Source organism: Poeciliopsis prolifica, unplaced genomic scaffold (assembly GCF_027474105.1).
Source record: "Poeciliopsis prolifica strain line A6 unplaced genomic scaffold, Auburn_PproV2 SCAFFOLD058, whole genome shotgun sequence".
NCBI lineage: Eukaryota > Metazoa > Chordata > Actinopteri > Cyprinodontiformes > Poeciliidae > Poeciliopsis > Poeciliopsis prolifica.
The window spans coordinates 582,830-598,134 of NW_026562433.1; positions in this window are offsets into that span (position 1 = coordinate 582,830).

The window sequence follows — 15,305 nt, forward strand, 5'->3', positions numbered from 1 at the left end:
CATCCCATTATCTGAGGGTGCAATTGTCTAATTAAACGGGCTGATGTGAGAGACCTTATTTTGGCCCTGGCTCTGTCCGTGAACTCTGACCGATGAACTGGACCGGTTCCCGAGGTGCTACTGCTGTTCGATGTCCTGCAGGCGAATGTCTCTGGGCCCGAGCTTTCAGTCCGGCTATCGTCCATCAGAGATCTGCTCTGTAATGTGGAGCCCAGGATTGAGAATGCAGTTTGATTGGGAGACCACTAAGGGGCTTTTTTCCCTCTTTCCCTACTGAGTCTGAGCACGTTCAGGTTTATGTGAGGTCAACGTCATTGGATGAAGAGCTGTCAGGACAGAACTTCTGTTTCTGACTGACTGACAGCGCTGGGCTGAGAAGGAGCTGAAGCTGCATTAGACCACTTTAATGGGCTATGAGTCACATTAGTCAGCACGAGAACCAGCAGAGGAAGAAGCAAGTCAAGGGGAGTGCAAATCAAGCCTCGCACACAAGTGCAAAATAAGTGCAAACAGCACAAAAGCACACTTCCTCCACCCCCATTCCTCTTAACTTCTTGGTCACTTTCTAATTATTGTTTTAGTTCTCTTGCAGAGTTCAGGGATTGATCTTGCTGTCATTGATTCTCCTCATTAGATCCTCTGAACGGAAGCACAGACACAGAGAAGACCAGAGACCAATATGGCGACACTAACAGTGTTGATTTTGAAACTCAATAAATAAAAAAAACTTCCAAAAAAAAAAAAATGAAGCATATGCATAAAAAATTACTAGCATGATAAAATCATAGGCTATGCTTCAAAAATGGTGCATGCTTTTGAGCATGTTAAAATAAATACAAGTCAGATCAAATATTTTCAATAGGACAACAGTTGGTGAAAGCTGTCAGATGCAACGCAGATACACAGAAGAAGAAGAAGCTGGTTGGAGTTGATGGGACGTTTACTGGAGCCAAATAAATAAATGTTATCTGTGGAAGAAAACCCACTACAGGCTGCAAAGGACTTGAAACAGGAAGGAAGTTCATCCTTAAACGTCCTAGTAAAAGTCCCGAACTAAATCTAAACGAGATTCTGAAGCAAGACATCAGATTTGATGCTTACAGACTTTTCATGTAACTTTAGAGAGCTGGTGTTGTTTTATACAAAAAAGACAGAAGAGGCAAAAAAAAACAACAACAAAAAAAAAGTCCAGATGTGCAAAGCTGATAGAGACAAACCCACAGGTGAAGTATTGACTTATAGAATCTAAATACTAAAAAAAAAAAGGTTATGTTGCACAACTTTCATTCCAGAATAAATAAAAAATATTCACCACTTTGTTGGTCTGGCACATAACATGTATTTTTGTTGTAACTTCAAACTTCACAAATTGTAAAACGTTTCTAGAGGTGTGAATGTTTTTGATAATCACGTCACATAAACACATGTAGATCAATTCTGGCAATTCTAAAGCAAGACATTTACACAGCATTAAAGCATTTTTTACAATTATCTTGGTAATTAGATAATAGTGAATCATCCTGATGAAGCAAACAGTATACAGACACTTTACATAAACCCTAAACTCTGTTTCATAACCTGATAAATGTAACTCAGGGGCCCATTGCAGGACAGCGGCACAGTGAAGCTGTCAGACTAATTTTGACACTAAATATATGAAACAACTCTGATCACTGATGACATTAAATGATTCTTTAGTGCACCGTTCACATACCCATTGTAAAGGAACATCGGTGCACTTCAGGTGAGCCTAAAAGGAGTCAGTCTTTCGTTTAAAGTGAGCTGCACTTTGGCATTTCCCTGGGTTTTATCAGCCCCATGTCACTCTTTACATGTCCAAAGGTTAACTCACCTGCTCCACCCGCATCAAGCCGTCGGACGTCCATCCAGTCGCATCAAGGAGACCGTCAACGCTTTCCCAGCCGCCTTCCAGGATACAAGCAGCACAGACACTGTCTGCTAAACAAGCAGAATCTGTTCTGAGACAGAACAGAGCAGAATAGAATAGAATAGAATAGAATAGAATAGAATAGAATAGAATAGAATAGAATAGAATAGAATAGAATAGACCCTATTTCTAGCCCTTATGAGGCTTTGCCTGATTTATGGGCGCGACTTCCGCCGCAAACCGGAACCGCCATTTCTTTACATGTTAGCAACTTGCTAACCGGCTTTTGTCAGAGCTTTTAGACTATAAAATATGTCAACACCAGCTATCAAAGCTTAAATGTGACAATATTGTCACATTTAAGCTTGCTAATGGTCGCACTAGCATATGTAGCTTGTTTTCTTATCTGTCACTTTTCCAAAAATGTACATAATGTCCACGTGCACTGAATATTAACAAAGGGACAGATTTTCTGTCTCTAATAGATATTTGAGTGTTCTTTAGAACTGAACAATTTGTTCAGTCGTAATTAAAGTACTTCCTATTACAGCTGTTGATGTTTATTATCCCAACAACTGTCAGAGAACTTTGCCGTCTTAAAAAAGGCTCCAAATGATTTGAAACACGGTTAAATGCAGCTGATAGAATCACGCTATTGTAGTTTTTTTTTTTTTTTTTTTACAAATACTAATCTGATGACTTATACAATAAAGATTTTGCCATAGAAAATAGAAAAGCACAAGAGAGGGGGGGGTGGAAAGACAGGTAAATGTGACAGATAGCGAGTCGCCTCGCCTCCCTTCTTCATTGCTTCACAGCCCATTAGATCAGAGCAGATCAGGAAGAGCAGCTTTTAGGCTGGAGGTGTAACGTTGGACAGGGTGCAGCTGGGGAAAGAGCCGGTGGAGGTTTTTAAAAGCCGGGCTGGATGTGTGGGAGAGGTGAGATGTCATCGTCCACAACTGCCAGGGAGCAGCTTCATAGTGAGATGAACATGAGCTGCTAAAGAGCAAAGGACCTGCAGGGCAGCGGACATTGAGCAGGGAAGATGTTGTGGACATTGTAGAACCAACATCCTAAACAGTGGGGAGGGTTCTCCTAACGTAAAACAAAACTCATTATAACTTATCTGTGTGCAAAAAAAAAAAAAAAAAAAAATCACCACTGAAACATTTTAACCAGCATTAGCATCTCAGATATTCTGACTTAGAATCCATGATTATCAGTAAAATCAAACAAACACCAAAAAAAACAAAAAAACTTTTTTGAGGACATGAACCCGCAGGAAGTTACGCTTGGGGACAACTGGATTAGTTATAAAAACATTTTAAAAACTACAAAAAAAGTCATTAGAAAATTTGTAAGCGGAACTGAAAACGTTTTTTCCCATTTAATGTGTCACAGGCAGATTCTTCGGGCTGTAAGTGACTCATTTACAGCCTTTAGTCAAGTCAAAACAGCTTCCAAATAAACATCTGTTCGTGAGAATAAAAGCATAGTTGAGCTTTAGAGCTAAAGTTTGTTTCAAAGACTGTTTTACCTCCAAAAATGTACTTTCCTTCAGGACATGTGCTGAATGTATATTTATATATACATAACACATTACATTTTCCTCTGCTCAAGGAGAATTCTGCACTGCTTTATTTCAGCGTCATCCTGTGACCTTGTCGTGTGTCGTGTCTAACTTGATTTGCTGGGCCCGTATTGATCTCGGCCTCCCTGGAGGAGTTCCCTACAGTCGCCGTACAGGTCATACTCTGAGTCTCTCTGGCGGGGGCCGGTAGCTTTCAAATCTCTAACCCTCCCGGTGTTTGAAGCAGGAAAAAAAATGAAGAGACGGGACGTGGGGGGGGCAAAAAAAAAAAAGGTTTGACTTTTTTTTTTTTGTGCTTTTCAGAAAACGGGACTCTGTCCAGTTCTGCTCCCCCGTCCGTCATCTAATGTGTGAAAACACCTGAGAATCAGAGGAGCCAGACTCTGGCCGGGGTGTGATTCATCCCCCGGTTCCTCATGCCTGGACCTCCTTTTACACTTGGATCACGATCGCTAAATCGACCCCAGGTCAAGCATGTGGAGAGACCTTCACCTTCCTCTAACAGGAATCGATGAACACGCTCCTGGCCTGGCTTTTCGGGTTACAGGAACCACCTAAAGGGCATCTGGAAACACACACAGGCCCCACGCCTCACTGCACTCACTCCACACATTTTCAGATTACATCAAATGTGCTCATATAGCACCTATGGAAGGATATGTGCTCAGTCACAAGGGCTGCCAGAGACGCACAGCACGTCTCGCAGTGGAGTATCTGAACCATAAGCGCTGATGCTGCACGAAACCGCTGATGGCGATACGACGTTTATACCACGGCGTCGACGGGGGGAAACACACGGAGCTGCGCGTGTGGGTTAAAAAAACACATTTGGCCCTGTCACGGATACATAGACTCATGAACAGGAGCTGGGAGCGCGCCGCACAGTGAGCACAGTGGTCTCCGGCGCACCAGATGTGGCAGGAAAAAAGCAGAAAGAGCCCAAATGTGCCAGACGACATCACAATCTGCTGCGCGGCACCACGCCGACACGGGGACCTCCGGTAAGGGGAAGATGGACAGGAAGTGTGGCACACCTCCATGTGGGCACTGCAGGGGGACGCCAGGAGAAGTGAGGATCACACACACAAATGTGCGCACACACACGCACGTACACTAATTTCTTTTAGTGTTTCGAGAAACACAGGTCAACCTTTTTGGTTTTTCTGAAAGCTACTTTCGTGTAGTTCTCCTTAAAGAGGCAGCAATGTGTGTTTTCCAGCTACTTATGGCCATTTTGTAGCACAATCACGAAACTATGTTACCTTCAGTCATATAAGTGCTGTATGCATTTAATATAACTTTAAAAGAAATATAAATTTGTAATTTAAAGCCTCAACATTGGGCGTCTGCCTCTAAAAACTCCTGTTTTTTCTGAAACTCCACCATCAGGAAGTCATCACGACATCGCTCCTTTATTAACCCTTTAACAACATTTTCACCAGCGTAAGCAGATGCACAATTCCATCAGTTCCAATTGCCGCTGGCTAGTCTGAAGGATCTGAGTGGGAGAGTTGCGGGGATCGGTTGGTGTGTGAGGCAGAAGCTCAGAAGCTTCTGCAGCTTTGAGGAGGAGCTGCGTCTCGAAGGCGGGGCTAGGTCCAATCAGGTGTTTTCCACAGCTGATTGGTTGCCACAGGAGACGAAAAGATTCCTCAAACATGCATGAAAGAATCGAAGCAAAACTCCAGACATGCTTTTGATGAGGGAATAACATTATTACATGATACAAAGCTAAAAAAAAATACATTTTACATAATACTACCCCTTTACATTTTTGTCACGTCATCACATTACAACCACAAACCTCTTTGTGTGTAATCAGGATTTATTTGACAGCCCAACATAAAGTAGGGAATAAGGAAAATTAAATATGGGTTTTTCAAAAATCTTTAACAAACAACCTTTTTAAATGTGTCGCATGCCTTTGAGTTCATCCTCTCCAAGTCAACACAAAACAAAATCACCGATACGAGCCACTCGGCGAACGTCTTCACCAATTCGAACATCTAGAGGCTGAAACGTTTTAGTAAAATAGCTCAATCTCAATTTGACTGGATGGAAAGCATCCGTGATTATTATAATTTTTGCCAGACTTATTCAATGAAGTTAGACTTGGATTCTTCAGCCCCTACAAAGTCACCCTACTATCATTCTGTTGTAGCGGTTTAGTTGTACATTTATGGTTGCTGTGGGAAGCGTGTCTCTGCCTGGGTCAGGCGTCTTTTGCAGCAAGTTTTTCCAAGTACCTGCTTTAAGCAGTCAGGACTTCTTAAGGTTTTCCTACTCTTTGGTCTTCCAGACGCCGATTATCCATTAAAGTACTCTAATAAACCTTTGAGGTCTTCCAAGAAAAGCTGAGATTAAAAACACAAAGACTGACTGTTTATAATGAAGCAACTCTTGAATGTGATTAACTGTTTAAGGGCGTTAGAGTAAAGGGGAGTAGGAGAAATTATGACCTCTGAAATTCCTGGGTCATTTCCCTGTTGCTGCACAGAATTCACGACTTTGTCTGAAATACCAACGTGACAAATTGAATTTTGAGACTGTTATGTGACAAAATATAAAAAACTGAGTCAGCGCTTCAATCAATAAAAATGGCATATATATATATATATATATATATATATATATATATATATATATATATATATATATATATATATATATATATATATATATATATATATATATATATATATATATATATTTGTTTCTGCCGAGTTTGTGTATAATTAATTGCAAATGGAATAGACAAAAATATATTATTATTTTGTTTCCATTTTAAAAAGAAAGATAAGTCCATCTTTAAGCCGCTGCATCATAATTAAGTTATTGATTAATGGTTGTGCTTTGTGAATATTCAGCGAACAGACAAGGGCTTCCCGCCGACAGTAATTGCAGAAACAATCTTTAATTACGCAAATAAATGCTTTTTGTTGTCGCCACGTCCAGTTCAAGGATTTAATCACACAGGCAGCCTGGAATTAACCTTTCAGCTGCATCAAACAGGCTCAAAATGAGCTCCCTTCACCGACGCCAAGCAAAAGCTGTCGGCATCGATAATTTGCATGTGCTTCATTTCTTTTTTTCAGCCTAAATGGAAGAACTCTGTTTGAACTTTGAGCCCCTGTAGCTTTGCAGCCTTAAACTGAACTCCACCACTGCTGATTTTTACAGTACTTTTGCTCAAAGGGGAATTCCTCCCTAACCTCTAGAACTTATGAACCCTTTACATAATCAACCTGATAATGTCAAAAATGCTCGCTGTCAAGCTAAAAGCAAAGCCGCTTTTCCCTTCTTCCAGGGAAAAGAAGACAACTTTTTTACGCAGTGCATGTTTTCACCTGACAAGACTCAAAGAATTGATTTTCCGAGCACAAAGCACCAAAATTCTCACAGAGGTTATTTCAGATCAGCGTGAGGCTGCATTGCCTCTGCATTGGCAGCATGCCCTCACACGCTTGCATTTTTATGTCATCTTTGCACTCTTGTGGCAGTCGTTGACAACAGCCATTGATTCGTGCTCTCAGAAATCATGCTGTCTTTTCATTTTGAATTAAAGACACAAAACCACGTTAAAATGTGTTTATGAGCACTTGTTTCACTCTACAAGAACCATTTTGTGCTTTTACGGTTTTAATGGCGGTGTACCTGAATTTAGGGATGCAAGAAAGAGCGGGACAATTGATTATTATTGACTTAAAGTAATTTTCTATGATTTACATAAAGCAGTTAAATGACTTCAATCTTCACCACAAAAGGGCACTCGGTTGTTTTGTTTTAAGCCATAATGTTCCGTGTTTTACATTCATTTATACCACATATAAAGTCTACATAAAATGCACATCGCGTAACATGGGATTAAAGCAGTTTTACAAACTTAGTTTGGCGAGACCGGGTCTCAGTGAAGTAAGAGCTGTTCCAGAAGTGTGACGTAATCCACAGGTACGTCGGCACACATGCGCAGAACGCACGGCTGCGAGGGGCGCGGTAACACAAAAACAATGGCGGACCGCGTTGTTCGTCTTAACCTGTTCGGCTTAACGGAGTTCCCAAAGATAAGTACTGATGTTACAAGAGCACTTGGTCGTGTGAGACGGGTTACTGTTTTCCGAATGAGGTGGAAGTTAATCATCCACGTTTCGACAACCTAATGAAATCACAGCGCCATCTGGTGGCAAGTCATGACAACTACACCTTGAATCTGCTGCTCTGTCAAATCAGAGAAAATGAGCACCTGGGACTTCAACAGCCTGGAGAAAACGGACATCAACACCAATACATACTGACATGTGACAAAGAATTAAGGGTTCATAAGAGATGCTGCCATATTTACCCACATTAAGAAAAGTCTGTACCTGTGTTTCCTTGCAACGTCATAATGGAGTTACTGCCTACCTCAAGCAGTCGTTGGGTAAGAGACAAGAGTTCACCTTGGCGGTGTCGTCTGTTTGTGGAGCTTTTCCCCACTCAACACCAGCAAATACTGACACTTTAAAGGCAGCGGTTTTATCAAAACATAGCTTAGACATTAAAGTTTTGTTTTGGTCTAAGCCTAAACAGAATACACCTGGCTATGAACACAGGAAGGCATTGAATCATGTTTAAATTGGGTCTACCGATAGCTTTAAAGTTTAAATCAGGTTGAACACTTTGCATCACCCACACTCTGCAATCATCATTTTAAGATCTTTGACTCTGTGTTTGAGCGCTGCTTTTTTTTTCTGTGAGCTACTGCTCTGGTTTAGCCTGTTGTTGCATGAATGCCGAACCTCTCGGTCCGTCACAGCATCATCTTCTTCTCCACATCCAACGTGACTATAACTTCTTCCTGCTCATCTTTCTTCTTCTTGTCTCTGCCTTATAGTTTCACCAGCCGTCTCCCGGCCTCACTTTCCATTTTCTCCATAAACAGTGTCCTCCTTTCCATGAAGTCCTTCAATAAAATATCCTTTAACCTGCTGCTGGTTCACCATCTCCAAAACCTCACTTAACAGCTTAGTGAAACACGCTGCATATCCAACATCAATAATGCACCAGTCAACATGTTGTACTGTACACAGAGCATGTGGCTACATCCCTTCAGCGTTGTCAGTCCAAATGGATTTTGGTGTCTCTGCATGTGGCTGCCACAATAGATAACCCAGGACAAACTTTTTTGGGGGGGTTGTAATTGCGTAGCTGCAACTGTGGTTTTTAAATCTTAGTCAAATGTAATTTTGAGACATTAAACTGTAACTTTAAATCATCAACTAGTGGATAAATCCATGAAACGATGCATATATTTTAAATCCTGCACACAAAAAACACACACACACACACTCTATTTGCGGCTATGCATATGGACCTGATAGTGTAAGTTTGTGTTTCGTTGCTGTCTGCCGAGTCATGTTTGCTCTCTGAGCACTTTATGAAGCTGAATAGTGGTATCAATGCCCTGGTGGCATTTGCTTTAATGGTCTCATCTTAATCATCACCAGAGTTCATCATCGGGATGAGAGTCAGAGGAACAAAAGGGTCTTGGTGAGCGCTGCCCTGCTGATGAACTGGGATGAGGCGATGCTCTGTGACCTGGATATTATTTTAGACAGGGTGACGGTGTCGGCACCAACACACTACTGCGTATGTTGTGTTGTGCGACTGTGTGTGTATGTGTGGCCTTGTAAGTGATACACTGTAAGGACCGTTTTCTTTCTAACGGATACGATGTTGCGTTGCTCCTTGTGGGGCCTAAAGCCTGCTGGAAGGGAACCGCTGCACATTGACGAGATTTCCGCTGCCTCCATCCAGTTTTTTCATCCAGGATTGCTCTGTGTTTAACTCCACCAATCTTCACATCAACTCTGACTGGCCGGCCTCCCTGTCAGTCCTCTGCCTCAAAATGTGTGTTCCATGCAGGCCAAAAGCTCAAATCTGTTCTCATTGGAGGAGAACACTTTCTTCCACATGGTTTCTGTGTCTCAAATGTCACGTGCACCAATCTGTAAACGTGCAGTTGTTTTTATTTGTCCGTCAGCTCTATGTTTCATCTGGACATTTCTTCATAAAAGCCAGATTTGCACAAGTTTACACAAGTGTCCCAACAGAAACAAATGCTCCTACTTGAGCTGCAGCTCTCCGCAGCTCCTCCAAAGTTGCTAATTAACTCTTGGCTGCTTTTCTCATTAATTGTCTCAGTCCCCGTTATTGGTAGGTTTGCAGTTGAGTCATATTCTTCCCATTTTCACTTGATGGATTGGTCAGAACCAAGGGCCATGTCCAAACATTTTTACAACCGATTTGTGCTATAAACATGTTTTTTCTTTCTCTTTGGAAAGTGCCTCGAGTCGAGATGACATTTTGTATAAGTAAACTGAATTGAATTCATTTTGTTTGTCCCTGAACTGTCTGCTGTATTTCTTCTTCTTCTAGGATGCTGTCTGCTCACTTATTCTTTAATCTGAGACTTTAACAGAACAGCAGAGGTGCATTACACACAAGCAGACTGTGGCTGCTAATTAGGCAACTTCTAAAGGCAGCATCGGGATCAGAGTAAAGTAGCAGAATGGATATGCACGGCATGCTGTACTTTCCAGATGTTTTCCTTTCTCTTTTTTTTTTAAACCAAGAATCATTGTCATTTTGATGATGAGGATGATGATGGTGATGATGTGCTGTCTGCTGACTCCTGCTGCAGTACATGTAATTTTGACCTTGGTAATGCGGGCAGTTGAGTGGCAGATCTTGGCAACTTTACACCCAACCGGAGTGTGAGGTGCACGTACAAGAACTGTTTCCACAGCAGATCTCAGACAATTTCTGGGAAGGGTGAAAGAAACAGTAGAGTTGAAGGCGGATTCTGGTTTTCTTGCACAATGAACACATAAAGGTTTAAAGAGAACTAACGTAACATCCAAATTTGTTCAGGCTTGAGACGTAAGTAGAATAGGAGTCTCTATAAAGCAGAGCTGGCTACAGTCGGTGCAGGAGATGAAACAGTTTCGACATCTAAGCCGGTGCTTTTCCCTCTTCCTCTGCACACAGAAATGACATACTTATCTTCCTTTCGTCTCCTTTCCTCGCCATCTTCTCTTTTTCTCACTATCACAGTCCTCTTATCTCCCTCTCCTTCCCTCTGGTCATTTCTGCTGAGCTGTGAGGACTGAGAACAAGGTGTCCCATGGATGTGGAAAAATGTGAAGATCATTGGAAGGTGTGACAACAGAATGTCTTTTTGAACCCCGAGGGCATAAAAGAGCAAAACCCCCCGCCCAACCCAAAATTGGAAAGAGGTCAAAGCAACAACTTCAGGAAGTCCCTGAATAATCTACAAGTTCCAGAGCCGGAGTTTGGTTTTTATCGCCTTTAGTTTGACCCCAACAGGTCACATGAATCACAAGAAACATCTCCGTGACGTGGACAGGATGCATTCGGCCTTTTAACTGTTACTAATTATTCATCCGCCTGTCGTTTGATCTGATATCTGAGTGTCAGGTTCCTGCCCTCTTTTCCTCTCCTCTCCTGACCCCGCGCTCCCTCGCTCGCAGCTCCCATCCTCTCCCTGAACGGGCTCCGCTGCAGCACAACGCCTGTGCGCGGCGATGCTGAGGGAGGTCGTCGTTCGGTCACTGCGTAAAGCCGAGTCGCATTGTGACTTGGAGCTGCAGAATGTGCCATGGTGCATTAGTGCGCTGCCGCCTGGCCAAGCATGAGGCAGCGAGAGAGATGGGGAGAAAGAGGAGGAGGAGGAAGGCAGAGAGAGGAGGAGCAAAAAGTGAGGAGGAGTGCAAGGCAGGAAGTAGGCAGGGGATGGAGAGGAAAAGGTTGTGGGAGGTGGGAGTGGGGTCTAACGTGGTGGGAGGGAGGAAAGTGAGGACATGAGCGCACTTACAGAAGCAGCAGCTCCGAGGCTCCGGGGGCACAGGTCCTTGTTAGGTGGATCATCAAATATGAAAGAATATGAAGGTGTGTGTTTACACTGGAACGTACAGTAGCTCTCACCCTCACTTCCCTCTGCTCTCTCCTGCTCTTCCATTTAAAAAAACTTCTCATCTTGACAATTGTCACATTTTCGAAGCTTATACCTGTGTGTATGTGGGTCCCGTAAAGATTTTGCTCAGAAGGGAAAGTAGCTCTGAGCTTGCAATGTTGTCTTAATGGATTGTCTAAATACTATCTAATGCATGCAATGACTGGAAACAAACCCTATGTAAAGATGTTTTCACACCTGATCGTTTGGGGACCAAAATTGCAGCAATTGTTACGTTTTCAAAGTGGTTTGTTTGTGCTTTGAAAACTTGTTCCCCTCCTCGCCTGTGGTGGCACTGTGCCAAGAAAGAATGAAGGGAGCAACACAAAATCCTCTGAAGAAGGCATGAGTGCAACTTCCTTCTTCACAAATGTGAACGAAAATGGAGGAGTGTCAGATTTTAGGACTTCGTTTTTTTTTTTAGATCTTTTATCGCCTGGTAAAAGACCAGGAGCCATTTCTCCCAAGCGCAACCCTCTTGCATTTGTTTTGGTTGTATATGCATATACATATGCAACTCGCCTGCACCAGACTTCACTTTAATCACACCAAGGCCGAGGTTTCTATGTGAACCAGAGTTTGCTTTTTTTCGGTCCATATCAGGGTTCGAATGCGCTTTCACGCTTTAATCAAACCGGCGTCTGATTAAAGTGGACCAAACAGGGATGGCGTGTATGCATGGCATGTCTTAGCTGGGTCTTAATTGGATATGGAGAAAATCTGTTTGAATCTAGCAATAAGAAGTCATTCTCCTGATTAGATACAGCATGCGGCGACTGGAGTTAGTCCCTCATTAACACAAGGAAATCTGTCCGGATTGGCTCCCGCTGTGGTTTTCTGTCTGCTTCCTGGCTCAAGGTGTCGTTCATCATTTTCTCTAAGACGTGGTTTTGACTTCATCAAGATGTCTTCAACATGCTTATGTCACTAAATGCATTGAGTTTCTGCTGAGTCACAATTAAACGGGCAGACTTAATTAAATAATCAGCGAGCATAGGAGCATGTGTTTTTAAGCCTATTACAGTCAAGTTCAATATTATGGCAGATTTAGGGTCAAAGTAAATATTTAACTTATCCGATGTGTATCACCTGACCGCTTATCACCAAGAGATTAATCCTCAAAACAAACAAACAGTGGAAACATCCAAAAAGCTGGTCAGGAATGACAGGAAGGTCTGGCTGCTGTTAAGACAATAAAAACATTTTCATTCGTCTTTGAGGATGATAAAAAAATAATGTGTATTTGCCATTTTCACCAAAATGTAAAGATTTTTTAAAAATTATTGTCTAAAATTATTTAACATTGTTTTATGATCTGTTGAGAGGTAATTTTCTCATTTCCAATCAGGGAAAAGCAGTGATTGAATGACAAAAAAAAAAAAAATAGGTCCAGGAAAAATTCATCTGTGCCAAATATGTTCTTTTGTTGTTTTTTTATTATTTTTTTAAACCAAAATAGTTTATTCGAGATTTTCCAGTTTGAAAACTCAAATCATGTTCCAGTCTGAAAACGCGCTTGTTTTCTATTTACTAACATAAAACTATAATCCCATTTTGTGGCAATGTAAATGTTTTTTCTTATTATCACATAAAGTCCAGTTTATCTGAGCAATCCTCCATTAAAGCAGCTAACATGCACCCAAAATCCTTTGAAAATAATAAACATATAGCACAGATTGGAGACATAAGATTACTACTCTAAGCAGGTTAATCGTACTTCCAATCCCTCCCTGTGTGCCGGTGGCTGTCCTATTGGGTTGCTTTGCAGAGCAGGACCTGATTTTGTAAAGCCAATAGAAACAGACAGAGTGTGAGTGGATGATTCAATGGACCAATAAGAGCACTTGCCGTAAGGCTGCGGGGATATTATCTCATTTCCATGCTCTTCCTAAGCAGGTTTAGACCACTCTGAATAGCCAGTTGCTAATCGGCGACGCACCAAGTGGATGAACTGTAGCTAATGGAAGCTCACTCTACACATATGCGCCGGCTTCACTGTGCTGTTGTTAATGTACAATTAAAAATAACAAAAGGATGTCATTTTACATTTGTAACTAAGGAATAAATGTACATTTTAAAGGACATGTGTCATGACATTGACTGTCACCGTCTGCACGAGAGGAAGAGGTCACACTGGCTGCTGTCCATCGAGGGACTTGTGCTGAAAGTCAAACAAGAAAGAGCTCTGCATCAAGGAGCGCCCGGCTCCTCTCCCGGGACGTGACCGAGGTCAAGGGAAGTATCTTAGGTCACAGCGGGGCCACGCTGCCCTCTTACTGTATCATTAAGTGATACACTCTGGCATGCACACACAAGCGTTTGGTACACATCGCGGGCGCCGCACACAAACACAAGCGCCTCTCGTGCTCCCTCTCTTCCCCTGCACACGCGGATCTGCGTCATCGGGCTACAAGGCCGGGTAACGACAAAGGCGGCGGCCCCGCGGGGGACGCAGGCTCACAGCGGGAAGCCACGGGTTCATGGCCCGTCCTTGACCTCGCACCGGACCCGGAGAATGATGGGGAGTGAAAGGCGAAGTTGCTTATTAAAGAAATGAATCAAATATGAGTTTTAGGCCAGCCAGAGAGAGTATGGGGACATTGATTATGGGTCCTGAGAGCTCAAAGTGAAAATTTTACAGTGATCCATGATGACTGAGTCATGAATTATTAAGTTTACTAACTTGATAAATGTGGCTGAAAGCTTTAGAAAAAGGCAAGTCGGTGGTAAGTGATAGATTGGAGTTTTATTGCAAACTTTAGGGGAGATGAAATTTGTGACATTGATATTTGAAAGTTTTCGACGCTGTCATTTCCAGGATCTGCCTGAGGTGTTTGTCATTTGTGGCTCTTTTCAAGGATAATCACTGAAGGCAAATGTTTTTGTGATCTATTTAATTCAGAAAGTCAGAAAGAAAAAACATCGTAGATATGAACTTGGATGTGTTTTTATTTTGTTTGTCTGTTGCAAACTTTAACAAGACAGCGTACTTTATGAGAAAATTCATAATTTGAATATTTTCATTTTAAAAATCATACAACATTAATATATTCATTATAAATATTAAAATGACCAAGTTATGTAGTGATTTCCATCCATTACAATGTTTTGATTTTTCAGCATTTTGATAGTGGACTGCTTAAAATGCTTAACTTTCTCAGAAAGCTAGTTTTGAAAGTGACATTTCTTTTATGTTGTTACAGTTGAGACCAAAATTATTCATATCTCAGGCAGATATTAATTAACCATAAATCTAATAAACCAACATGTTTGTTTCCACTAGGAAATGACAAGTATGATATAAGAATCTCAAGGAGAATAAATAATAATATGTTATTTATGTTCTGGAATGAAAATGATATGTCAAAAATGACTTAGACCTAATAATCCTTAACGGCATTAATTTACAGTAATCAAATCCGTGTTTGAGATGCTACGTATTATGAAGAGCGTTGAGAGAACAGTTCCAAAATGTAAACTACAGTGTTACAATCTCTACATTATTTTTTTTTTTTCTTGACAAAAGCGCCATCCGTCATGTCTAGTTCGCCGACAGGTCAAATGGTCAATAGCTGTAAACAAGGTGGCCTCCTGCCTGCTGTGAGAATCGATCCGCCTTGCCCAGGGGAGAAAACAACGGCGCATCAGATTCACATGCAGCCTGCAGCCGTTGGGATCCTTCTGACGTCTCCACGGCATTGGCAGGATTGATCTGTTTTACCGAAGGCCAAGAGCAAGTGGGTAACTGCTGATGCACCATCGATATGAGCACATCAGGACGCAGTCTGCATGTGGGACACAGGCAAGGAAGA